Below are 24,181 nucleotides of genomic sequence, written 5' to 3'. Positions count from 1 at the left end.
TGTTTGTACACTATTGAAAAAGACATATATGCACAAATGTCAAATCCTGTTATGGTTCTGGTTGTCGATACCATATCGGTTCTTAATAGGGTGGGACAACAAAGGCCCTAAAGCGGAGACTAGGCCGGAGTATTTCCAGCGAATGGTAAAGTGGGGGAGGAGACATACGGAATGTAATGAGGTGGATACAATTGTAAATCACAAGCTACTATACAAAAAATTGGTACAGAAATCTAATGTCAACTTAGTAATGGTGAGCTCAGAAGTGTGGGAACGGGCTCAGGATAAGAGTTTTAAGAACGGATTAAAGGATTTTAATTGGTTGCACCTGCATAGAAGACTACCAGTAAGAGTCACAATGTATGCCCACGATTTGGGGAAACAAAAAGTTTGTCCAAGGGAAAATTGTAAGGAAGATGAAACGATTGAACATGTATTATGGGGATGTGAATATGCAAAAAAGGTGTGGGACGGGGTAAAAGGGAGTTATAAGTGCTTGGAAAACGTGACATATGATGAAATCACCTCGTTCGGGGTTAAGGGAGTGGGAAAAGAGCAATATAAAGTACTTTGTATGCTGTTATCAATTGTAAAGCTTAAATTATGGAAAGCAAGACAGGGTTTCATAACGGGGGTGTATAAATGGGGAGAAATTGGAACAGTTAAGGCAATAGAGAAAGAATTTGAAGGTATATATTGGCACGAACTAGAAAAGTGGGGAAGTGACACAATTAAGGATAGGTGGAAAGCTTTTTTCTTAAACCCACCCAAAAGAAGGTGGTAAGTGACAGGGAGCGAGATAGTAGGTATGTGTTGGTTGTTATTGTTTATCAAAATGTTCTTTGCTTCGTGTGTTGGTGTTGGGGGAAAACTCTGTAAAAGACCCAGGAGAAATAAAGACACAATGAGACAAAGTTACTTTCTTTATCAAACGTGTACACGGGTGAGCTGCTAAGAACAACTCACACCATGCACAGTGGCTTGGTAATTTTTATAGGAAAGACAGTGAGAACAGGATAAGAAAATACAAAACAAATAAAATAAACAACTCCATATGTGGCGCTAGTCTCGTCAGCAGAGAGCTGGGAGAAGGCTGTGACAGATAAAACAATCTAAAACAATATGTCCCAAAACAGTATGTCTTTGCTGAGAAAGTCTAAAAAGATAATTCTAAACTAATCTAACCATAGGCAAAGGGCAGACAAAAGGCATCTTTGTACATTTAAAAGAAGGTAAAGAAACATAGAATCATTTTTCCTGTAACATTCCCTCCTGTTTTAACTTATTTTAAATGTATACAACAATTGTCTATGAAGGTTATTTATTAAGTATCTTAGGCAATTTTTAATTTCCAAAATCTTCAAAATGTCAGCATAGCAGAAATGGCAGTCATTTGGTCTAAAGAATAAAACAAAAGAAAATAATAAAAAGAAAAACATAGTAAATGAAAATCATAGTAAATGAAATAACAAGTGGAATAAACAAGAAAAAAATAATAAAACTACAAAAAATAAAGGATAAAAACCTTATATTTTAAAACGAAAACTTACAAAAAATAAAAGGATGAAAAGTAAAATGAAAACTTTATATTTAAAAATGATGAAAACCTAATATGTAAAATGAAAACTTCAAAAAATACAAGGATGAAAACCTTATATTTTAAAATGATGCAAACCTTAAATTGAAAACTTTATATGTAAAATAATGAAAACTTCATATTTAAAATGAAAACTTTATGTTTAAAACTGAAGACTTCAAAAAAAATAAGAGTATGAAAACGTTATAAAAATGAAAAACTTTATGTTTAAAACTGAAGACTTCAAAAAAATAAGAGTATGAAAACGTTATAAAAATGAAAAACTTTATGTTTAAAAGTCAAGACTTCAAAAAAATAAAAGCATGAAAACTTGCATAACCTACTAATGTTTTAATCAGTGCATGATCACTTGACAAGTCATTTTTAATCACCACGTCATTTATTAGCAGCTAGTACAAGTTCTCCTCTAACAGAATTGCAACGGGATGTTGTTCTTCTTCAGGCACGGCAACATAAGCAGTCATTGTAGTTGTTATCATCTGTGAAATCATTACTCTTAGGCATGGCAACACACACAACACTAATATGAGCAGTGCTATCATGATGAGACCTAGAAGGAAAAATGGCTTTGCTACAGCAGCCAGCCATGAACCGCTGAACAGCCAGTCCAGCCAGCTTTGTGCTGTAGCTGCTCCAGGTGTGTGTTCAGTGACATATTTTTGCAGAGCGGTCAAATTCTGCAAAGCTTCATAAATGTCTCCTCCAGTTTCGTATCCATCAGGGATAAAAGTGCAACATGTTTCCCCGATCAGCTTGCAAACTCCTCCTTGTGATGCTGTTAGCAGGTCTAGTGTCAGTCTGTTCTGCAGCACCATCGTTCTGATGGCCTGCTGTTCTCCTGCTAAGGCGGTTCCCAGGGTCTTAGTCAAGTTGATGTGTCGTAGCAGAGCATATCGGTTGATTTCCACATGATCCCGCACCTCGGCAACTCCAATGCCGGGGATCAAGCTCTGTAAGAATTTCACTCCTCCTCAGATGCGAAACTCTGGTTCCTTTACTGCTTGGTGCCGTCCGTGCACATCCTGTCTGGTACTGAGTCTTTGTTTGTAGTATCATCCAGTAGATAGGTGAGTAGGCAGCTCCCCCACTGCCCGCGATCCATTGTTCATCGCACATACTGGCAGTTGCGCTGCGTTCAGCTTGTTCAGTAGAATTACATCAGGCAGTTGGTCTGAGACTTGGGGCCAGGTCAGTAGGTATGTCTGTCCGGAACAGTTCACGTTTGTGAGTGATGATGACCTCCAGGTTGCTTTCGCTGGGATGCTGTAGTTGGCTTTGGACCAAAGAGTACCGTAGCCTGGATGTGTTGCCAGGCCCAACAGGCACCAACTGCGATCTTCAGGTATGCTGTACGGCCACAGGCCAGACGTCTGTGAGGATAGGGGCATATGGGTACATGCATAGCAGTCAGTTTTGTTATTCAAGTGAGCTGTAGTGTTCATAAACTGCCACCAGAAGTTAGTGGCGTAGCCATGGGGAAACTTGGTGTACTTTCCTTTGTCATACAGTGTCTGCCTTTTCTCCATATAGCGTGACTTGTTGTCCCTCATGGAAGCAAAGGTGAGGAGCCCGGCCATGGTCAGGGCCGCTGCAGTTGATAAGAGCCACCACCTCATGACGACGGAACACACCCTCCTGTCGCGAGTAGACCCCCCGGCCAGGAAAGCTGACCCCTCCACCGGGCGAGATCACAACAAGTAGGCAAGCCTGCCGTCAGCTGTGTTTAGATGGCTTCACTGACACGCCTGCAGTGACTCTGATGGATCCAGGATGGTCGTTCCGCAATTTTGCAAGCGGTCGGTGTAGTGAGGAGGACTTGGTATGGCCCCTCCCACCTGGGTGTGCTCCAGTTTTTCCTTTGGAGCACCTTGATCAGAACCCAGTCACCGGGCTTTAGTCTGCAAGACACTGGAGAAACATCATCAGGTTGTTGATTATGTACAATGATCTCTTTGTTTTCTAACAGCTTAGACATCCATTCTGCTAATGTGTTTTCTCTGATTGCTTTGTCTATTGGTTGACTGGTAATAGGCAGTGGAAACGGCCTGCCATGAATGATTTCAAATGGAGTTAGTTTATGGGAGCCTTGTGTTAAGCGCATCCACATTTTCACTAAACCCAAACATTCAGGCCACGGCCTTCCTGTTTCTGCCATGCATTTCCTGAGCCTTTGTTTTATAGTGCCGTTAGTTCTCTCTACAAGGCCTGCGCTCTGAGGGTGATAAGCACAGTGGTGTTTTATGCTGAAACCGAGTGCTTCAGAGACCTTAGTGATGACATCATTTACAAAATGAGTGCCGTTGTCTGACCGTATCAAAGCTGGGATGCCATATGTGGGTATGAAGTGATTGCACAGGCACTTTGCTACTGAAATTGCATCTGCCTTTTTCACTGGATAGATTTCCGGCCACTTTGAGAACACGTCTATAACCACTAGGGCGTATTTTGACCCTTGACATTCGCTTAGTTCAATAAAATCCATATGAATTGTGTGAAAAGGATGAGGCGGAGTTGGAAAACGGCCTCTTTGTGGTCGCAGGTTACCCTGAGCATTATATTTTTGACACGTCATGCACGTTCTGACAAATTGTTTTGCTGAAGTTTCAAAATTTACAGTGTAAAAATGAGAGTTGACAATACAGGTCATTCCCCCCGATGACAAATGCGTACAGCCATGAGTCACTAATGCCGCCATCTTGTGGAGCGATTTTGGCAACACTGGCTTGCCATAACACATCATTAAATCGTTTGTCAGAACTGCACCGTGTTTTAGCCATTTTGCCTGCTCTGCTGTGCTCGCTGCTTTTTGTTCACTTTGCAACACATCCAGTGGAATCTGATGTGTGTTTACTGCCATCAATGTCATGTTTGTCTTTTGTGCCGCCTGTTTTGCGGCTCTGTCAGCAAAATTGTTGCCTGTAGTAATAAAAGAGCCATCAGTTTTGTGTGCTGCACATTTACACAATGCGAGTTGTTGTGGTAAATTTATTACAGTCAGCAGGCGTTGTAAGAGGCTTGCATGCTGGACTGGTTTACCAGTTGATGTAATCATTCCTCTGTTTTGCCAGAGCTTTGCGAAATGATGCACAGCAGAGAAAACATACTGGCTGTCTGTATGTATGTTTATTAGTTTGTCTTTGTGTATTTAGCTTTCGCGTATCACAGCTATCAGCTCAGCGCTCTGTGCAGAACATGAAGAAGAAAATGGTTTTGCTTCTATTATTTTACTATCTGTGGTTACTGCGTAACCTACACAATTTCGGCCTGTGCTGTAAAGTCAAATGCTGTTCTCCTAGCTTCCACACTTGCTGATCATAAGGTGGATCTGGGCCTGGAGTTTGTTTAAATCTCAGAATGTTGTGATACTCGGTCGGTTTCTGGCACTCAGGTGTAATACCAGAAAAGAATGGCATGACTGCTACCTTAAGTTTTGTCAGAGCGTGTCTACCTAGCAAATTTACTGGACACAACGGGTCATATATGCATTTAATAAAGCACCTGCGGCCACTTGCTGTGTGTACTAGTTCTAAAAGGGCAGTTAATTGTTGTACAGTTGTGTGGCCTGAAGCTGACTTTACAACTAATTTGTCCTCTACTCCTACAATCTCGTGGGAAGTGACCTTCCTCTCCATGGTTCTAGCAGGCGTTGTCTCTATGTTATCTGCTGTTTCTGCGTGGCTGTCTGCAGCCTTAGTGTTTGTGACTTTGCTCGCCTCTCTGTTCCTGATAGCCACCTGTGGATTAGTGTTTTAGTCTATTGTCAACAGTCAGCCTTATTTTGAAGTTACAGAAAGCTTCTTCTTTTTTGTTCGTCTTGGTTTGGGAGAATAGATGCAACACTACATTTTCACTTAAGGCAGTTTTGAATAATTTCTAGTTTTTCAAACAATTCATGGATCTCACACATTTCAAACTTTCAAGTTAGGGTTGTTTCCCATTTATACATATATATATTTAACTTTTCATTGCTCACAGCTCATAGCTCACAGCTCTAAACCTAGGCATTTTTCAATCATATGCCTAATCACTATGTGTCACTGTGATTCTCAAGTATTGTCACAAGTTCGTTTAAATTCGTTTCCAAAACCAACAAAATAATCAAACAAAAACAAAAAACATAAACGTGTCAGGACACAAAAGAAAAAAGAAAAATGCTGCCACCCGAACAAGGCAGAAGTCTGCATATGTTGGCTTGTAATAGCATGCAGCTTGTAACATGGTAGACTAATGTGCCTGTGTTAATTCAGCTCCATATTATTGTGTGAAGTTGCACTGGGTTGGGAGTGGTTTTGTGTGTGTCACATTTTTGGTGAGCCAATGGCTGGAATGAGGTTGGACTAATTAGAGGCAGGTGTACTTGATTGCACTGATACACTGGTCTACTTATAGCCCACACTACAACCACTGCTGTTTTGTTTTGTCTCTCTGTGCAGGTATGTAATGTGATAAAATCAGATATGATTGGGATGGATTGGTTTTGCGCTATGAATTTTATATTAAGTGTGTCGTTTTGTCTCTCTGTGCAGTCCAGGGCCTATTATATGCCACAGCCTAAAGGCAGCAGAGTTGCAGAGGCTTGAGTGACCACTGACTATATGCTTGCAGGGTGGTGGGTCTCCAAGGACGACTTCTAACCCTGTTAAAGGCAACATGTGGAGTGCAACTTGGCCGTGTGTCATAGCTGTCTCTGGCCTTGGGACTGTGTGTTTTTATACAATTCTTAAGTGGGACACTGGACTGTTTTATCTTTTATCTCTTGATATATTTTTCGTCAATAAAGTATCTTTTAGAATTTTATTGACTGACATCTTTTTGCCCATGACTGAAACGGTTGGTCAGACCTACAGTCTTTCTTTTGGTGTGTTACAGCAGCTTCTGCTCTAAAAGAAACAAATAAATAAAAAGAAAAGAAAATGTGGAACATGCTCATCAGCTTAGCAGTGTCTACATATTTAATTCAGCTTCTCAATCCTGTAGTTTTAGCTGTTGTCTACAGGGTTTTGCTTATTGGTTGTTATTATAGGTGTGCTCTATATCTCAGCAATGTGTCATTCTAGAATAAGTTTCAAGCTGGTCAAGTGCCTCTATGCACTTCATTAGTTTAGTTATTCTCCGTATTGTCTTCATCTCACATGTCATTACACTGAGTTTCAGCAAACCTTAAGCTTGATGCAGACTACTGCTTAACAATTATCCACCTCACATCATAACCGATTAAGGTGCCTCTTCATATTAATATTATGTCATTGTTAATATTATCCTCTTTGTCTTATATAACAGCAATAGCATATTATAATATTTTATCAGTGTGTACCATTATACTACTACTGAGCCAATTTGATAGTTGGGATCATCTTATTCAGCAAACAGATAATTTAGAATTCATCCAATCTGCGGTCACATTTGTTCTCTCTGTTGCATGGTGGACCAGGCAGTTCTATTATAATATATTATTTATATTTTATTTTGTATCCATCAAGGGCTTCAGATGACCTGCAGAATCATCCTTTTCCCAAGGTGGAGACAGTTACCTTTTCACACACTGTCCTTGGCTGAACAGTGACACAGCCTTAATATACCTTATTTATTTTATTAAAATATTTTCGTGTGAATTATTTGCTTTATATTCATTTTATACATGCTGGGCATGGTCATCATGCCAACTGTGTTTCATTGTTAATATCACTTTACAGGTTGTTATCCTTGCTATTATTAATTTCAAATACTCTAAAGATAATTTCTACTGTAATTTTCCCTTTGTTCATCTTTATTTCGTACTTTTTATATTTATATCTACTCAGTGGGGTCTGTTTTCAACCCTTTTAAACTACTTCAAACTACTGTGATCTCTAGTTTTCACTTAAGGGATTATTAAGTTCTTCCTGATATGGGTGGTGCTGCAGATGCGGCTGCAGGAGTGAGTGATGGTTTACTAAAAGGATTGTGGGAACTGCACAGTGTCTCGTCTTCTGGTTTTACTAAACTGGCAGTTGAGTTCTGTTCTTCTGACTGTTTATATTTTGTTTTCTTAAATCTCTCAGTTTACAGACACTGTTTTTGTCCGGCGTCTGGACTTTTCTTTTCTCACCACTGCTCGTCAGCAGGAATGAGTTTTAATTTCACTTGCGTGATTACCCATCTTATTTATGTATTTACTTATTTTTGTTTAAGTAATATATACACAATACAGCTGCTATCACCTTCGCTGGTATTAGAGACGAGAGTGGTTGCTCACACGCCCTTCTACTTTCGGACTATTTCCAAAAGCGGTGTGAACTTTACGAGACGGAACTCGACCGTTCTCTCAACTCACCAGCACGTCAGTGAACAGCAGTAAAAGAAAAACACAGTAGGAGCAGCTCAGTCTCTTATTGGACCGTGAAAATTCAGCTTGCTCCGTTAATTAAAACAATACACACACACACACACACACACACATTCACAGCTTCGACGCGCGCGACCGGAACCCTTATAATAAGGGGAGCTCCCAGAGCTACTTACTCCCTAGACCCAGTCTAGACCCAGCTGGGGGAGCTACCCAGAGCTCCAAAGCTACCAGTCGACGAGCTTCCAAAGCTTCCAGTCGACGAGCTACGCTACCAGTCGACGAGCTCCCAGAGCTACCAGTCGACGAGCTACTTCCGCTATTTTAAATTCCCTGAATTCAAAATGCGCTTTTACGCAAGATTGTGTCAGTGTGTCTGTATCTACCTGGTCGGTGTCGCCGGGTCTGGTCCACCTCGATCGGGTCCCACCACCGTGGGTCGCTTTCTAAGACGTTGGCCAAGACCCGAATTTAACGCTCTTGGTCTTTTTCCACACACCTGGTGTGTGGGCTGTCGACAGGCGAACAACGTGGACTGGTCACGGAGATGGGACACGATGGAGGTGATCCGGCTCGAAGGACCAAGAAATGTTGGGGGAAAACTCTGTAAAAGACCCAGGAGAAATAAAGACACAATGAGACAAAGTTACTTTCTTTATCAAACGTGTACACGGGTGAGCTGCTAAGAACAACTCACACCATGCACAGTGGCTTGGTAATTTTTATAGGAAAGACAGTGAGAACAGGATAAGAAAATACAAAACAAATAAAATAAACAACTCCATATGTGGCGCTAGTCTCGTCAGCAGAGAGCTGGGAGAAGGCTGTGACAGATAAAACAATCTAAAACAATATGTCCCAAAACAGTATGTCTTTGCTGAGAAAGTCTAAAAAGATAATTCTAAACTAATCTAACCATAGGCAAAGGGCAGACAAAAGGCATCTTTGTACATTTAAAAGAAGGTAAAGAAACATAGAATCATTTTTCCTGTAACAGTTGGAAATCGGATTTAGCTCGGGAGAATGCTCTTTGGGATGGAAAGAAATGAAGAAATGTAAATGTTGTGAAAAAAAAAATGATAAGATGTTTGAGCTATTTGGAATATGAATGTAAAGTGTGGAGATACTTTGAAAAGAAAATAAAAAAAGGAAAAAAAAAAAAGAAGAGAAAAAGAAAAAGAAAAAAAAATCTGTTCTTATCAGTTTAATATCTGATACGTCCCCTACCCGGGGACCATATATTAAATTGATTTTTGGAGCAGGGAGATGGAATAGGGGCTTGCTCCGTCCACTCCACGCATTGACCTGGTATTGCAGTATTTCTAGGAACGGTGCACCCCCTGAAGCTGTGAAAAACAAATGTCATTTGACTCAACAGTTTGTGCAAAGAATTTTCTTATACGCTAGATATATGTGTGCGTCTGCATATCTGGACATTGTCTTCGTGTAATCTTCCAAGGTTAGTCAGACTGAAATGTTGCGACTTAATATTTGTGAATGATTTACATTTAACTATTACCAGAATTACTAAATCCTGCCACTTGGACTGACACGTGGCTGGACACACACTTTCTATGGGAAATCAAAAAAATATGTCGTTTTGAACTGCAGTTACACTATTCTGGCTCCAATCCTGCAGTTACCTCTGTTGTCCACTAGAGACCAATAGAAGTCTTTAAAAACCGGAGGCTGCCATCTACAAGGACTCATGTTGATTATAGGTTTAACTCTTCTCTTTCTCTACATACTGCAGCTTTCTGTCCTCTGTGGCTGTAAATTACATCGTTTGAAAAAAAAAAAAAAACCCACACAATTTTTTCTTGGCTTTTTAGCTAAAATCACCTGTATTGTCTGTTGTTTCCATTTGTGGATGGTTAATAGTGCAGAAGATTGTTTTTCTGTTTTCAGGATTACATGAAAACATTTGGGAACAGATCATTTTTGTATATAATAAATCTTAGGATAGTATTGGTTTTGATGATTTATAAAACAGCTGTGTGCCGTAGCCCTGGTAGTGTGGATCCTTAGTGTGTAAAGAGTAGATACCTCATGTAATATGTGTGAATGAAAATCCATGGACTTTATAAGAGTCCTCCATTTATGGCTATGATCCTAACAAACAAGATTAATCCGTTTCTTTCTCCTAGCAATCTTCCTGTTTCCTAAAGGAACACGCATGCACTATATATATGCATCAGGATGGCCGAGTGGTTAAGTCGTTGGACTTAAGCTCCAATGAGCGCATGCTCTCGTGGGTTCAAACCCCACTCCTGGTATAATTTGGAGCCTCATGACTGGTAAACTGAAATGTATCTATGGGAGCAACAATGATCAATAGGAGTTTTTAGGAATTTGCTGTGAGCAATATCCCCCCACCCAGTCACCCCCAAAAAAGCTGGGATGAAAGACAAATGAGAGGTCTGTGCCAAGGTCGCCCCCTCTCAGTCTTACTGTACATGTTATATGTAGAACCGTTGGCTTGTGCAATTAGGCAAAGCCCAGACATAACAGGAATACAGTTACCGGGAGGAGAAACATTAAAAATTTAACAGTATGTAATTATCATATTATGAAAACAATTATAACGCCAAGAAAGTTATAAAAATGAATTGAAGACGCTCCGTCTCAACGACCGCTGATTGGACTGCAGGCGACCACGTGATTTTGAATCTCATTAACCGGCATGCGCTGACCGGCGTTTCAGAAACTAAAGTGTCGTCATATATGTGGCGCCGTTTAAAAACTGAAACATGCCGACCATAGTTATATTGTGATGTTTCGGAGGTAAAACGTCAGTAAAACATCGACCTGTCCTCTACCATTTGTTAGAAGGCGACTGTGTTCTTCATTGTAACCATGAGTTAGAGTTGCAGTAAGCAGAATGAGTCGTTTCTGTCGTGCGATATGTGGGTATCGCTTCTCGGCCTTTTGGCTAAGATCAAGTGTAGTATCTGTTCTTATCAGTTTAATATCTGATACGTCCCCTACCCGGGGACCATATATTAAATTGATTTTTGGAGCAGGGAGATGGAATAGGGGCTTGCTCCGTCCACTCCACGCATCGACCTGGTATTGCAGTATTTCTAGGAACGGTGCACCCCCTGAAGCTGTGAAAAACAAATGTCATTTGACTCAACAGTTTGTGCAAAGAAATTTCTTATACGCTAGATATATGTGTGCGTCTGCATATCTGGACATTGTCTTCGTGTAATCTTCCAAGGTTAGTCAGACTGAAATCTTGCGACTTAATATTTGTGAATGACTTACATTTAACTATTACCAGAATTACTAAATCCTGCCACTTGGACTGACACGTGGCTGGACACACACTTTCTATGGGAAATCAAAAAAATATGTCGTTTTGAACTGCAGTTACACTATTCTGGCTCCAATCCTGCAGTTACCTCTGTTGTCCACTAGAGACCAATAGAAGTCTTTAAAAACCGGAGGCTGCCATCTACAAGGACTCATGTTGATTATAGGTTTAACTCTTCTCTTTCTCTACATACTGCAGCTTTCTGTCCTCTGTGGCTGTAAATTACATCGTTTGAAAAAAAATAAACCACACAATCTTTTCTTGGCTTTTTAGCTAAAAAAAAAAAAAAAATCTGTTCTTATCAGTTTAATATCTGATACGTCCCCTACCCGGGGACCATATATTAAATTGATTTTTGGAGCAGGGAGATGGAATAGGGGCTTGCTCCGTCCACTCCACGCATCGACCTGGTATTGCAGTATTTCTAGGAACGGTGCACCCCCTGAAGCTGTGAAAAACAAATGTCATTTGACTCAACAGTTTGTGCAAAGAATTTTCTTATACGCTAGATATATGTGTGCGTCTGCATATCTGGACATTGTCTTCGTGTAATCTTCCAAGGTTAGTCAGACTGAAATCTTGCGACTTAATATTTGTGAATGACTTACATTTAACTATTACCAGAATTACTAAATCCTGCCACTTGGACTGACACGTGGCTGGACACACACTTTCTATGGGAAATCAAAAAAATATGTCGTTTTGAACTGCAGTTACACTATTCTGGCTCCAATCCTGCAGTTACCTCTGTTGTCCACTAGAGACCAATAGAAGTCTTTAAAAACCGGAGGCTGCCATCTACAAGGACTCATGTTGATTATAGGTTTAACTCTTCTCTTTCTCTACATACTGCAGCTTTCTGTCCTCTGTGGCTGTAAATTACATCGTTTGAAAAAAAAAAAACCCACACAATTTTTTCTTGGCTTTTTAGCTAAAATCACCTGTATTGTCTGTTGTTTCCATTTGTGGATGGTTAATAGTGCAGAAGATTGTTTTTCTGTTTTCAGGATTACATGAAAACATTTGGGAACAGATCATTTTTGTATATAATAAATCTTAGGATAGTATTGGTTTTGATGATTTATAAAACAGCTGTGTGCCGTAGCCCTGGTAGTGTGGATCCTTAGTGTGTAAAGAGTAGATACCTCATGTAATATGTGTGAATGAAAATCCATGGACTTTATAAGAGTCCTCCATTTATGGCTATGATCCTAACAAACAAGATTAATCCGTTTCTTTCTCCTAGCAATCTTCCTGTTTCCTAAAGGAACACGCATGCACAATATATATGCATCAGGATGGCCGAGTGGTTAAGTCGTTGGACTTAAGCTCCAATGAGCGCATGCTCTCGTGGGTTCAAACCCCACTCCTGGTATAATTTGGAGCCTCATGACTGGTAAACTGAAATGTATCTATGGGAGCAACAATGATCAATAGGAGTTTTTAGGAATTTGCTGTGAGCAATATCCCCCCACCCAGTCACCCCCAAAAAAGCTGGGATGAAAGACAAATGAGAGGTCTGTGCCAAGGTCACCCCCTCTCAGTCTTACTGTACATGTTATATGTAGAACCGTTGGCTTGTGCAATTAGGGAAAGCCCAGACATAACAGGAATACAGTTACCAGGAGGAGAAACATTAAAAATTTAACAGTATGTAATTATCATATTATGAAAACAATTATAACGCCAAGAAAGTTATAAAAATGAATTGAAGACGCTCCGTCTCAACGACCTCTGATTGGACTGCAGGCGACCACGTGATTTTGAATCTCATTAACCGGCATGCGCTGACCGGCGTTTCAGAAACTAAAGTGTCGTCATATATGTGGCGCCGTTTAAAAACTGAAACATGCCGACCATAGTTATATTGTGATGTTTCGGAGGTAAAACGTCAGTAAAACATCGACCTGTCCTCTACCATTTGTTAGAAGGCGACTGTGTTCTTCATTGTAACCATGAGTTAGAGTTGCAGTAAGCAGAATGAGTCGTTTCTGTCGTGCGATATGTGGGTATCGCTTCTCGGCCTTTTGGCTAAGATCAAGTGTAGTATCTGTTCTTATCAGTTTAATATCTGATACGTCCCCTACCCGGGGACCATATATTAAATTGATTTTTGGAGCAGGGAGATGGAATAGGGGCTTGCTCCGTCCACTCCACGCATCGACCTGGTATTGCAGTATTTCTAGGAACGGTGCACCCCCTGAAGCTGTGAAAAACAAATGTCATTTGACTCAACAGTTTGTGCAAAGAAATTTCTTATACGCTAGATATATGCGTGCGTCTGCATATCTGGACATTGTCTTCGTGTAATCTTCCAAGGTTAGTCAGACTGAAATCTTGCGACTTAATATTTGTGAATGACTTACATTTAACTATTACCAGAATTACTAAATCCTGCCACTTGGACTGACACGTGGCTGGACACACACTTTCTATGGGAAATCAAAAAAATATGTCGTTTTGAACTGCAGTTACACTATTCTGGCTCCAATCCTGCAGTTACCTCTGTTGTCCACTAGAGACCAATAGAAGTCTTTAAAAACCGGAGGCTGCCATCAGAATCAGAATCAGAATCAGAATCAGAATACTTTATTGATCCCTGGGGGAAATTATTTTTTGTTACAGTGCTCCATTTTAAACCAACATTAAGACAAGACAGACAATACGCTAACTAAGAATAGTACAATATATACATATATATACATACATACATACATAAGTCACTTATAAATAAATATTTGGAAAAGAAACGTGTAGTTGTAGCAGCAAACAGTGTGTTAAGTGGATGCGTTGTACAGGGAGATGGCCACAGGCAGGAATGATTTCCTGTGTCGTTCAGTGGTGCTTTTCGGTAATCTCAGTCTCTCACTGAACGAGCTCCTGTGACTGACCAACATGTCATGGAGTGGGTGGGAGGTGTTATCCAACATTGTCTTTATCTTGGACAGCATCCGCCTCTCCGACACCACCTTGAGGGAGTCCAGCTCCATCCCCACAACATTGCTGGCCTTACGGATCAGTTTATTAAGTCTGTTGGCCATCTACAAGGACTCATGTTGATTATAGGTTTAACTCTTCTCTTTCTCTACATACTGCAGCTTTCTGTCCTCTGTGGCTGTAAATTACATCGTTTGAAAAAAAATAAACCACACAATCTTTTCTTGGCTTTTTAGCTAAAAAAAAAAAAAAAAAAAATCTGTTCTTATCAGTTTAATATCTGATACGTCCCCTACCCGGGGACCATATATTAAATTGATTTTTGGAGCAGGGAGATGGAATAGGGGCTTGCTCCGTCCACTCCACGCATCGACCTGGTATTGCAGTATTTCTAGGAACGGTGCACCCCCTGAAGCTGTGAAAAACAAATGTCATTTGACTCAACAGTTTGTGCAAAGAATTTTCTTATACGCTAGATATATGTGTGCGTCTGCATATCTGGACATTGTCTTCGTGTAATCTTCCAAGGTTAGTCAGACTGAAATGTTGCGACTTAATATTTGTGAATGACTTACATTTAACTATTACCAGAATTACTAAATCCTGCCACTTGGACTGACACGTGGCTGGACACACACTTTCTATGGGAAATCAAAAAAATATGTCGTTTTGAACTGCAGTTACACTATTCTGGCTCCAATCCTGCAGTTACCTCTGTTGTCCACTAGAGACCAATAGAAGTCTTTAAAAACCGGAGGCTGCCATCTACAAGGACTCATGTTGATTATAGGTTTAACTCTTCTCTTTCTCTACATACTGCAGCTTTCTGTCCTCTGTGGCTGTAAATTACATCGTTTGAAAAAAAATAAACCACACAATCTTTTCTTGGCTTTTTAGCTAAAAAAAAAAAAAAATCTGTTCTTATCAGTTTAATATCTGATACGTCCCCTACCCGGGGACCATATATTAAATTGATTTTTGGAGCAGGGAGATGGAATAGGGGCTTGCTCCGTCCACTCCACGCATCGACCTGGTATTGCAGTATTTCTAGGAACGGTGCACCCCCTGAAGCTGTGAAAAACAAATGTCATTTGACTCAACAGTTTGTGCAAAGAATTTTCTTATACGCTAGATATATGTGTGCGTCTGCATATCTGGACATTGTCTTCGTGTAATCTTCCAAGGTTAGTCAGACTGAAATCTTGCGACTTAATATTTGTGAATGACTTACATTTAACTATTACCAGAATTACTAAATCCTGCCACTTGGACTGACACGTGGCTGGACACACACTTTCTATGGGAAATCAAAAAAATATGTCGTTTTGAACTGCAGTTACACTATTCTGGCTCCAATCCTGCAGTTACCTCTGTTGTCCACTAGAGACCAATAGAAGTCTTTAAAAACCGGAGGCTGCCATCTACAAGGACTCATGTTGATTATAGGTTTAACTCTTCTCTTTCTCTACATACTGCAGCTTTCTGTCCTCTGTGGCTGTAAATTACATCGTTTGAAAAAAATAAACCACACAATCTTTTCTTGGCTTTTTAGCTAAAAAAAAAAAAAAAATCTGTTCTTATCAGTTTAATATCTGATACGTCCCCTACCCGGGGACCATATATTAAATTGATTTTTGGAGCAGGGAGATGGAATAGGGGCTTGCTCCGTCCACTCCACGCATCGACCTGGTATTGCAGTATTTCTAGGAACGGTGCACCCCCTGAAGCTGTGAAAAACAAATGTCATTTGACTCAACAGTTTGTGCAAAGAAATTTCTTATACGCTAGATATATGCGTGCGTCTGCATATCTGGACATTGTCTTCGTGTAATCTTCCAAGGTTAGTCAGACTGAAATGTTGCGACTTAATATTTGTGAATGACTTACATTTAACTATTACCAGAATTACTAAATCCTGCCACTTGGACTGACACGTGGCTGGACACACACTTTCTATGGGAAATCAAAAAAATATGTCGTTTTGAACTGCAGTTACACTATTCTGGCTCCAATCCTGCAGTTACCTCTGTTGTCCACTAGAGACCAATAGAAGTCTTTAAAAACCGGAGGCTGCCATCTACAAGGACTCATGTTGATTATAGGTTTAACTCTTCTCTTTCTCTACATACTGCAGCTTTCTGTCCTCTGTGGCTGTAAATTACATCGTTTGAAAAAAAAAAAAAAACCCACACAATTTTTTCTTGGCTTTTTAGCTAAAAAAAAAAAAAAAATCTGTTCTTATCAGTTTAATATCTGATACGTCCCCTACCCGGGGACCATATATTAAATTGATTTTTGGAGCAGGGAGATGGAATAGGGGCTTGCTCCGTCCACTCCACGCATCGACCTGGTATTGCAGTATTTCTAGGAACGGTGCACCCCCTGAAGCTGTGAAAAACAAATGTCATTTGACTCAACAGTTTGTGCAAAGAATTTTCTTATACGCTAGATATATGTGTGCGTCTGCATATCTGGACATTGTCTTCGTGTAATCTTCCAAGGTTAGTCAGACTGAAATGTTGCGACTTAATATTTGTGAATGACTTACATTTAACTATTACCAGAATTACTAAATCCTGCCACTTGGACTGACACGTGGCTGGACACACACTTTCTATGGGAAATCAAAAAAATATGTCGTTTTGAACTGCAGTTACACTATTCTGGCTCCAATCCTGCAGTTACCTCTGTTGTCCACTAGAGACCAATAGAAGTCTTTAAAAACCGGAGGCTGCCATCTACAAGGACTCATGTTGATTATAGGTTTAACTCTTCTCTTTCTCTACATACTGCAGCTTTCTGTCCTCTGTGGCTGTAAATTACATCGTTTGAAAAAAAATAAACCACACAATCTTTTCTTGGCTTTTTAGCTAAAAAAAAAAAAAAAATCTGTTCTTATCAGTTTAATATCTGATACGTCCCCTACCCGGGGACCATATATTAAATTGATTTTTGGAGCAGGGAGATGGAATAGGGGCTTGCTCCGTCCACTCCACGCATCGACCTGGTATTGCAGTATTTCTAGGAACGGTGCACCCCCTGAAGCTGTGAAAAACAAATGTCATTTGACTCAACAGTTTGTGCAAAGAAATTTCTTATACGCTAGATATATGCGTGCGTCTGCATATCTGGACATTGTCTTCGTGTAATCTTCCAAGGTTAGTCAGACTGAAATCTTGCGACTTAATATTTGTGAATGACTTACATTTAACTATTACCAGAATTACTAAATCCTGCCACTTGGACTGACACGTGGCTGGACACACACTTTCTATGGGAAATCAAAAAAATATGTCGTTTTGAACTGCAGTTACACTATTCTGGCTCCAATCCTGCAGTTACCTCTGTTGTCCACTAGAGACCAATAGAAGTCTTTAAAAACCGGAGGCTGCCATCTACAAGGACTCATGTTGATTATAGGTTTAACTCTTCTCTTTCTCTACATACTGCAGCTTTCTGTCCTCTGTGGCTGTAAATTACATCGTTTGAAAAAAAATAAACCACACAATCTTTTCTTGGCTTTTTAGCTAAAAAAAAAAAAAAAAAAAATCTGTTCTTATCAGTTTAATATCTGATACGTCCCCTACCCGGGGACCATATATTAAATTGATTTTTGGAGCAGGGAGATGGAATAGGGGCTTGCTCCGTCCACTCCACGCATCGACCTGGTATTGCAGTATTTCTAGGAACGGTGCACCCCCTGAAGCTGTGAAAAACAAATGTCATTTGACTCAACAGTTTGTGCAAAGAATTTTCTTATACGCTAGATATATGTGTGCGTCTGCATATCTGGACATTGTCTTCGTGTAATCTTCCAAGGTTAGTCAGACTGAAATGTTGCGACTTAATATTTGTGAATGACTTACATTTAACTATTACCAGAATTACTAAATCCTGCCACTTGGACTGACACGTGGCTGGACACACACTTTCTATGGGAAATCAAAAAAATATGTCGTTTTGAACTGCAGTTACACTATTCTGGCTCCAATCCTGCAGTTACCTCTGTTGTCCACTAGAGACCAATAGAAGTCTTTAAAAACCGGAGGCTGCCATCTACAAGGACTCATGTTGATTATAGGTTTAACTCTTCTCTTTCTCTACATACTGCAGCTTTCTGTCCTCTGTGGCTGTAAATTACATCGTTTGAAAAAAAAAAAACCCACACAATTTTTTCTTGGCTTTTTAGCTAAAATCACCTGTATTGTCTGTTGTTTCCATTTGTGGATGGTTAATAGTGCAGAAGATTGTTTTTCTGTTTTCAGGATTACATGAAAACATTTGGGAACAGATCATTTTTGTATATAATAAATCTTAGGATAGTATTGGTTTTGATGATTTATAAAACAGCTGTGTGCCGTAGCCCTGGTAGTGTGGATCCTTAGTGTGTAAAGAGTAGATACCTCATGTAATATGTGTGAATGAAAATCCATGGACTTTATAAGAGTCCTCCATTTATGGCTATGATCCTAACAAACAAGATTAATCCGTTTCTTTCTCCTAGCAATCTTCCTGTTTCCTAAAGGAACACGCATGCACAATATATATGCATCAGGATGGCCGAGTGGTTAAGTCGTTGGACTTAAGCTCCAATGAGCGCATGCTCTCGTGGGTTCAAACCCCACTCCTGGTATAATTTGGAGCCTCATGACTGGTAAACTGAAATGTATCTATGGGAGCAACAATGATCAATAGGAGTTTTTAGGAATTTGCTGTGAGCAATATCCCCCCACCCAGTCACCCCCAAAAAAGCTGGGATGAAAGACAAATGAGAGGTCTGTGCCAAGGTCGCCCCCTCTCAGTCTTACTGTACATGTTATATGTAGAACCGTTGGCTTGTGCAATTAGGGAAAGCCCAGACATAACAGGAATACAGTTACCAGGAGGAGAAACATTAAAAATTTAACAGTATGTAATTATCATATTATGAAAACAATTATAACGCCAAGAAAGTTATAAAAATGAATTGAAGACGCTCCGTCTCAACGACCTCTGATTGGACTGCAGGCGACCACGTGATTTTGAATCTCATTAACCGGCATGCGCTGACCGGCGTTTCAGAAACTAAAGTGTCGTCATATATGTGGCGCCGTTTAAAAACTGAAACATGCCGACCATAGTTATATTGTGATGTTTCGGAGGTAAAACGTCAGTAAAACATCGACCTGTCCTCTACCATTTGTTAGAAGGCGACTGTGTTCTTCATTGTAACCATGAGTTAGAGTTGCAGTAAGCAGAATGAGTCGTTTCTGTCGTGCGATATGTGGGTATCGCTTCTCGGCCTTTTGGCTAAGATCAAGTGTAGTATCTGTTCTTATCAGTTTAATATCTGATACGTCCCCTACCCGGGGACCATATATTAAATTGATTTTTGGAGCAGGGAGCTGGAATAGGGGCTTGCTCCGTCCACTCCACGCATCGACCTGGTATTGCAGTATTTCTAGGAACGGTGCACCCCCTGAAGCTGTGAAAAACAAATGTCATTTGACTCAACAGTTTGTGCAAAGAAATTTCTTATACGCTAGATATATGCGTGCGTCTGCATATCTGGACATTGTCTTCGTGTAATCTTCCAAGGTTAGTCAGACTGAAATCTTGCGACTTAATATTTGTGAATGACTTACATTTAACTATTACCAGAATTACTAAATCCTGCCACTTGGACTGACACGTGGCTGGACACACACTTTCTATGGGAAATCAAAAAAATATGTCGTTTTGAACTGCAGTTACACTATTCTGGCTCCAATCCTGCAGTTACCTCTGTTGTCCACTAGAGACCAATAGAAGTCTTTAAAAACCGGAGGCTGCCATCTACAAGGACTCATGTTGATTATAGGTTTAACTCTTCTCTTTCTCTACATACTGCAGCTTTCTGTCCTCTGTGGCTGTAAATTACATCGTTTGAAAAAAAATAAACCACACAATCTTTTCTTGGCTTTTTAGCTAAAAAAAAAAAAAAATCTGTTCTTATCAGTTTAATATCTGATACGTCCCCTACCCGGGGACCATATATTAAATTGATTTTTGGAGCAGGGAGATGGAATAGGGGCTTGCTCCGTCCACTCCACGCATCGACCTGGTATTGCAGTATTTCTAGGAACGGTGCACCCCCTGAAGCTGTGAAAAACAAATGTCATTTGACTCAACAGTTTGTGCAAAGAATTTTCTTATACGCTAGATATATGTGTGTGTCTGCATATCTGGACATTGTCTTCGTGTAATCTTCCAAGGTTAGTCAGACTGAAATGTTGCGACTTAATATTTGTGAATGACTTACATTTAACTATTACCAGAATTACTAAATCCTGCCACTTGGACTGACACGTGGCTGGACACACACTTTCTATGGGAAATCAAAAAAATATGTCGTTTTGAACTGCAGTTACACTATTCTGGCTCCAATCCTGCAGTTACCTCTGTTGTCCACTAGAGACCAATAGAAGTCTTTAAAAACCGGAGGCTGCCATCAGAATCAGAATCAGAATCAGAATCAGAATACTTTATTGATCCCTGGGGGAAATTATTTTTTGTTACAGTGCTCCATTTTAAACCAACATTAAGACAAGACAGACAATACGCTAACTAAGAATAGTACAATATATACATATATATACATACATACATACATAAGTCACTTATAAATAAATATTTGGAAAAGAAACGTGTAGTTGTAGCAGCAAACAGTGTGTTAAGTGGATGCGTTGTACAGGGAGATGGCCACAGGCAGGAATGATTTCCTGTGTCGTTCAGTGGTGCTTTTCGGTAATCTCAGTCTCTCACTGAACGAGCTCCTGTGACTGACCAACATGTCATGGAGTGGGTGGGAGGTGTTATCCAACATTGTCTTTATCTTGGACAGCATCCGCCTCTCCGACACCACCTTGAGGGAGTCCAGCTCCATCCCCACAACATTGCTGGCCTTACGGATCAGTTTATTAAGTCTGTTGGCCATCTACAAGGACTCATGTTGATTATAGGTTTAACTCTTCTCTTTCTCTACATACTGCAGCTTTCTGTCCTCTGTGGCTGTAAATTACATCGTTTGAAAAAAAATAAACCACACAATCTTTTCTTGGCTTTTTAGCTAAAAAAAAAAAAAAAAAAAAAAAAAAAAAAAAAAAAAAAAAATCTGTTCTTATCAGTTTAATATCTGATACGTCCCCTACCCGGGGACCATATATTAAATTGATTTTTGGAGCAGGGAGATGGAATAGGGGCTTGCTCCGTCCACTCCACGCATCGACCTGGTATTGCAGTATTTCTAGGAACGGTGCACCCCCTGAAGCTGTGAAAAACAAATGTCATTTGACTCAACAGTTTGTGCAAAGAATTTTCTTATACGCTAGATATATGTGTGCGTCTGCATATCTGGACATTGTCTTCGTGTAATCTTCCAAGGTTAGTCAGACTGAAATGTTGCGACTTAATATTTGTGAATGACTTACATTTAACTATTACCAGAATTACTAAATCCTGCCACTTGGACTGACACGTGGCTGGACACACACTTTCTATGGGAAATCAAAAAAATATGTCGTTTTGAACTGCAGTTACACTATTCTGGCTCCAATCCTGCAGTTACCTCTGTTGTCCACTAGAGACCAATAGAAGTCTTTAAAAACCGGAGGCTGCCATCTACAAGGACTCATGTTGATTATAGGTTTAACTCTTCTCTTTCTCTACATACTGCAGCTTTCTGTCCTCTGTGGCTGTAAATTACATCGTTTGAAAAAAAATAAACCACACAATCTTTTCTTGGCTTTTTAGCTAAAAAAAAAAAAAAATCTGTTCTTATCAGTTTAATATCTGATACGTCCCCTACCCGGGGACCATATATTAAATTGATTTTTGGAGCAGGGAGATGGAATAGGGGCTTGCTCCGTCCACTCCACGCATCGACCTGGTATTGCAGTATTTCTAGGAACGGTGCACCCCCTGAAGCTGTGAAAAACAAATGTCATTTGACTCAACAGTTTGTGCAAAGAATTTTCTTATACGCTAGATATATGTGTGCGTCTGCATATCTGGACATTGTCTTCGTGTAATCTTCCAAGGTTAGTCAGACTGAAATCTTGCGACTTAATATTTGTGAATGACTTACATTTAACTATTACCAGAATTACTAAATCCTGCCACTTGGACTGACACGTGGCTGGACACACACTTTCTATGGGAAATCAAAAAAATATGTCGTTTTGAACTGCAGTTACACTATTCTGGCTCCAATCCTGCAGTTACCTCTGTTGTCCACTAGAGACCAATAGAAGTCTTTAAAAACCGGAGGCTGCCATCTACAAGGACTCATGTTGATTATAGGTTTAACTCTTCTCTTTCTCTACATACTGCAGCTTTCTGTCCTCTGTGGCTGTAAATTACATCGTTTGAAAAAAAATAAACCACACAATCTTTTCTTGGCTTTTTAGCTAAAAAAAAAAAAAAAATCTGTTCTTATCAGTTTAATATCTGATACGTCCCCTACCCGGGGACCATATATTAAATTGATTTTTGGAGCATGGAGATGGAATAGGGGCTTGCTCCGTCCACTCCACGCATCGACCTGGTATTGCAGTATTTCTAGGAACGGTGCACCCCCTGAAGCTGTGAAAAACAAATGTCATTTGACTCAACAGTTTGTGCAAAGAAATTTCTTATACGCTAGATATATGCGTGCGTCTGCATATCTGGACATTGTCTTCGTGTAATCTTCCAAGGTTAGTCAGACTGAAATCTTGCGACTTAATATTTGTGAATGACTTACATTTAACTATTACCAGAATTACTAAATCCTGCCACTTGGACTGACACGTGGCTGGACACACACTTTCTATGGGAAATCAAAAAAATATGTCGTTTTGAACTGCAGTTACACTATTCTGGCTCCAATCCTGCAGTTACCTCTGTTGTCCACTAGAGACCAATAGAAGTCTTTAAAAACCGGAGGCTGCCATCTACAAGGACTCATGTTGATTATAGGTTTAACTCTTCTCTTTCTCTACATACTGCAGCTTTCTGTCCTCTGTGGCTGTAAATTACATCGTTTGAAAAAAAAAAAAAAACCCACACAATTTTTTCTTGGCTTTTTAGCTAAAAAAAAAAAAAAAATCTGTTCTTATCAGTTTAATATCTGATACGTCCCCTACCCGGGGACCATATATTAAATTGATTTTTGGAGCAGGGAGATGGAATAGGGGCTTGCTCCGTCCACTCCACGCATCGACCTGGTATTGCAGTATTTCTAGGAACGGTGCACCCCCTGAAGCTGTGAAAAACAAATGTCATTTGACTCAACAGTTTGTGCAAAGAATTTTCTTATACGCTAGATATATGTGTGCGTCTGCATATCTGGACATTGTCTTCGTGTAATCTTCCAAGGTTAGTCAGACTGAAATGTTGCGACTTAATATTTGTGAATGACTTACATTTAACTATTACCAGAATTACTAAATCCTGCCACTTGGACTGACACGTGGCTGGACACACACTTTCTATGGGAAATCAAAAAAATATGTCGTTTTGAACTGCAGTTACACTATTCTGGCTCCAATCCTGCAGTTACCTCTGTTGTCCACTAGAGACCAATAGAAGTCTTTAAAAACCGGAGGCTGCCATCTACAAGGACTCATGTTGATTATAGGTTTAACTCTTCTCTTTCTCTACATACTGCAGCTTTCTGTCCTCTGTGGCTGTAAATTACATCGTTTGAAAAAAAATAAACCACACAATCTTTTCTTGGCTTTTTAGCTAAAAAAAAAAAAATCTGTTCTTATCAGTTTAATATCTGATACGTCCCCTACCCGGGGACCATATATTAAATTGATTTTTGGAGCAGGGAGATGGAATAGGGGCTTGCTCCGTCCACTCCACGCATCGACCTGGTATTGCAGTATTTCTAGGAACGGTGCACCCCCTGAAGCTGTGAAAAACAAATGTCATTTGACTCAACAGTTTGTGCAAAGAATTTTCTTATACGCTAGATATATGTGTGCGTCTGCATATCTGGACA

General features: G+C 40.0%; 18 non-coding genes and 2 pseudogenes across 18 annotated transcripts; all 20 read left to right on the top strand.

Annotated features, from left to right (window-relative positions):
- The first annotated feature begins 9,092 nt into the window (after positions 1–9,092).
- On the top strand, positions 9,093–9,264 carry LOC143412840 (U2 spliceosomal RNA; annotated as a pseudogene).
- An 851-nt stretch (positions 9,265–10,115) lies between these two features.
- trnal-uaa (transfer RNA leucine (anticodon UAA)) lies at positions 10,116–10,198 on the top strand. Its single transcript has one exon. It is a non-coding gene; the product is annotated as a tRNA-Leu (tRNA).
- Positions 10,199–10,834: 636 nt separating this feature from the next.
- Positions 10,835–11,025, top strand: LOC112433613 (U2 spliceosomal RNA). The gene has a single exon (XR_003023585.2). It is a non-coding gene; the product is annotated as a U2 spliceosomal RNA (small nuclear RNA).
- Positions 11,026–11,491: 466 nt separating this feature from the next.
- Positions 11,492–11,682, top strand: LOC112433604 (U2 spliceosomal RNA). Its single transcript, XR_003023579.2, has one exon. It is a non-coding gene; the product is annotated as a U2 spliceosomal RNA (small nuclear RNA).
- An 848-nt stretch (positions 11,683–12,530) lies between these two features.
- Positions 12,531–12,613, top strand: trnal-uaa (transfer RNA leucine (anticodon UAA)). The gene has a single exon. It is a non-coding gene; the product is annotated as a tRNA-Leu (tRNA).
- Positions 12,614–13,249: 636 nt separating this feature from the next.
- Positions 13,250–13,440, top strand: LOC112433616 (U2 spliceosomal RNA). The gene has a single exon (XR_003023587.2). It is a non-coding gene; the product is annotated as a U2 spliceosomal RNA (small nuclear RNA).
- A 951-nt stretch (positions 13,441–14,391) lies between these two features.
- LOC143412826 (U2 spliceosomal RNA) lies at positions 14,392–14,586 on the top strand. Its single transcript, XR_013093360.1, has one exon. It is a non-coding gene; the product is annotated as a U2 spliceosomal RNA (small nuclear RNA).
- A 466-nt stretch (positions 14,587–15,052) lies between these two features.
- On the top strand, positions 15,053–15,242 carry LOC143412820 (U2 spliceosomal RNA). Its single transcript, XR_013093352.1, has one exon. It is a non-coding gene; the product is annotated as a U2 spliceosomal RNA (small nuclear RNA).
- Positions 15,243–15,707: 465 nt separating this feature from the next.
- Positions 15,708–15,898, top strand: LOC112432006 (U2 spliceosomal RNA). Its single transcript, XR_003022769.2, has one exon. It is a non-coding gene; the product is annotated as a U2 spliceosomal RNA (small nuclear RNA).
- Positions 15,899–16,368: 470 nt separating this feature from the next.
- On the top strand, positions 16,369–16,559 carry LOC112431981 (U2 spliceosomal RNA). Its single transcript, XR_003022749.2, has one exon. It is a non-coding gene; the product is annotated as a U2 spliceosomal RNA (small nuclear RNA).
- A 466-nt stretch (positions 16,560–17,025) lies between these two features.
- On the top strand, positions 17,026–17,216 carry LOC143412855 (U2 spliceosomal RNA). Its single transcript, XR_013093379.1, has one exon. It is a non-coding gene; the product is annotated as a U2 spliceosomal RNA (small nuclear RNA).
- Positions 17,217–17,682: 466 nt separating this feature from the next.
- On the top strand, positions 17,683–17,877 carry LOC112431974 (U2 spliceosomal RNA). Its single transcript, XR_003022742.2, has one exon. It is a non-coding gene; the product is annotated as a U2 spliceosomal RNA (small nuclear RNA).
- Positions 17,878–18,725: 848 nt separating this feature from the next.
- Positions 18,726–18,808, top strand: trnal-uaa (transfer RNA leucine (anticodon UAA)). The gene has a single exon. It is a non-coding gene; the product is annotated as a tRNA-Leu (tRNA).
- A 636-nt stretch (positions 18,809–19,444) lies between these two features.
- Positions 19,445–19,635, top strand: LOC112431969 (U2 spliceosomal RNA). Its single transcript, XR_003022737.2, has one exon. It is a non-coding gene; the product is annotated as a U2 spliceosomal RNA (small nuclear RNA).
- A 466-nt stretch (positions 19,636–20,101) lies between these two features.
- LOC112431970 (U2 spliceosomal RNA) lies at positions 20,102–20,291 on the top strand. The gene has a single exon (XR_003022738.2). It is a non-coding gene; the product is annotated as a U2 spliceosomal RNA (small nuclear RNA).
- Positions 20,292–21,250: 959 nt separating this feature from the next.
- On the top strand, positions 21,251–21,459 carry LOC143412833 (U2 spliceosomal RNA; annotated as a pseudogene).
- Positions 21,460–21,925: 466 nt separating this feature from the next.
- Positions 21,926–22,115, top strand: LOC143412819 (U2 spliceosomal RNA). Its single transcript, XR_013093351.1, has one exon. It is a non-coding gene; the product is annotated as a U2 spliceosomal RNA (small nuclear RNA).
- A 466-nt stretch (positions 22,116–22,581) lies between these two features.
- LOC143412853 (U2 spliceosomal RNA) lies at positions 22,582–22,772 on the top strand. Its single transcript, XR_013093376.1, has one exon. It is a non-coding gene; the product is annotated as a U2 spliceosomal RNA (small nuclear RNA).
- Positions 22,773–23,242: 470 nt separating this feature from the next.
- On the top strand, positions 23,243–23,433 carry LOC143412857 (U2 spliceosomal RNA). Its single transcript, XR_013093381.1, has one exon. It is a non-coding gene; the product is annotated as a U2 spliceosomal RNA (small nuclear RNA).
- A 466-nt stretch (positions 23,434–23,899) lies between these two features.
- On the top strand, positions 23,900–24,087 carry LOC112431992 (U2 spliceosomal RNA). Its single transcript, XR_003022760.2, has one exon. It is a non-coding gene; the product is annotated as a U2 spliceosomal RNA (small nuclear RNA).
- The last annotated feature ends 94 nt before the right edge of the window (positions 24,088–24,181 follow it).

This window comes from Maylandia zebra, linkage group LG15 (genome assembly GCF_041146795.1).
Source record: "Maylandia zebra isolate NMK-2024a linkage group LG15, Mzebra_GT3a, whole genome shotgun sequence".
Taxonomy (NCBI): Eukaryota; Metazoa; Chordata; class Actinopteri; order Cichliformes; family Cichlidae; genus Maylandia; species Maylandia zebra.
Note: the sequence above shows the minus strand (reverse complement) of the source record. Positions and strands in the feature narration are given on the sequence as shown.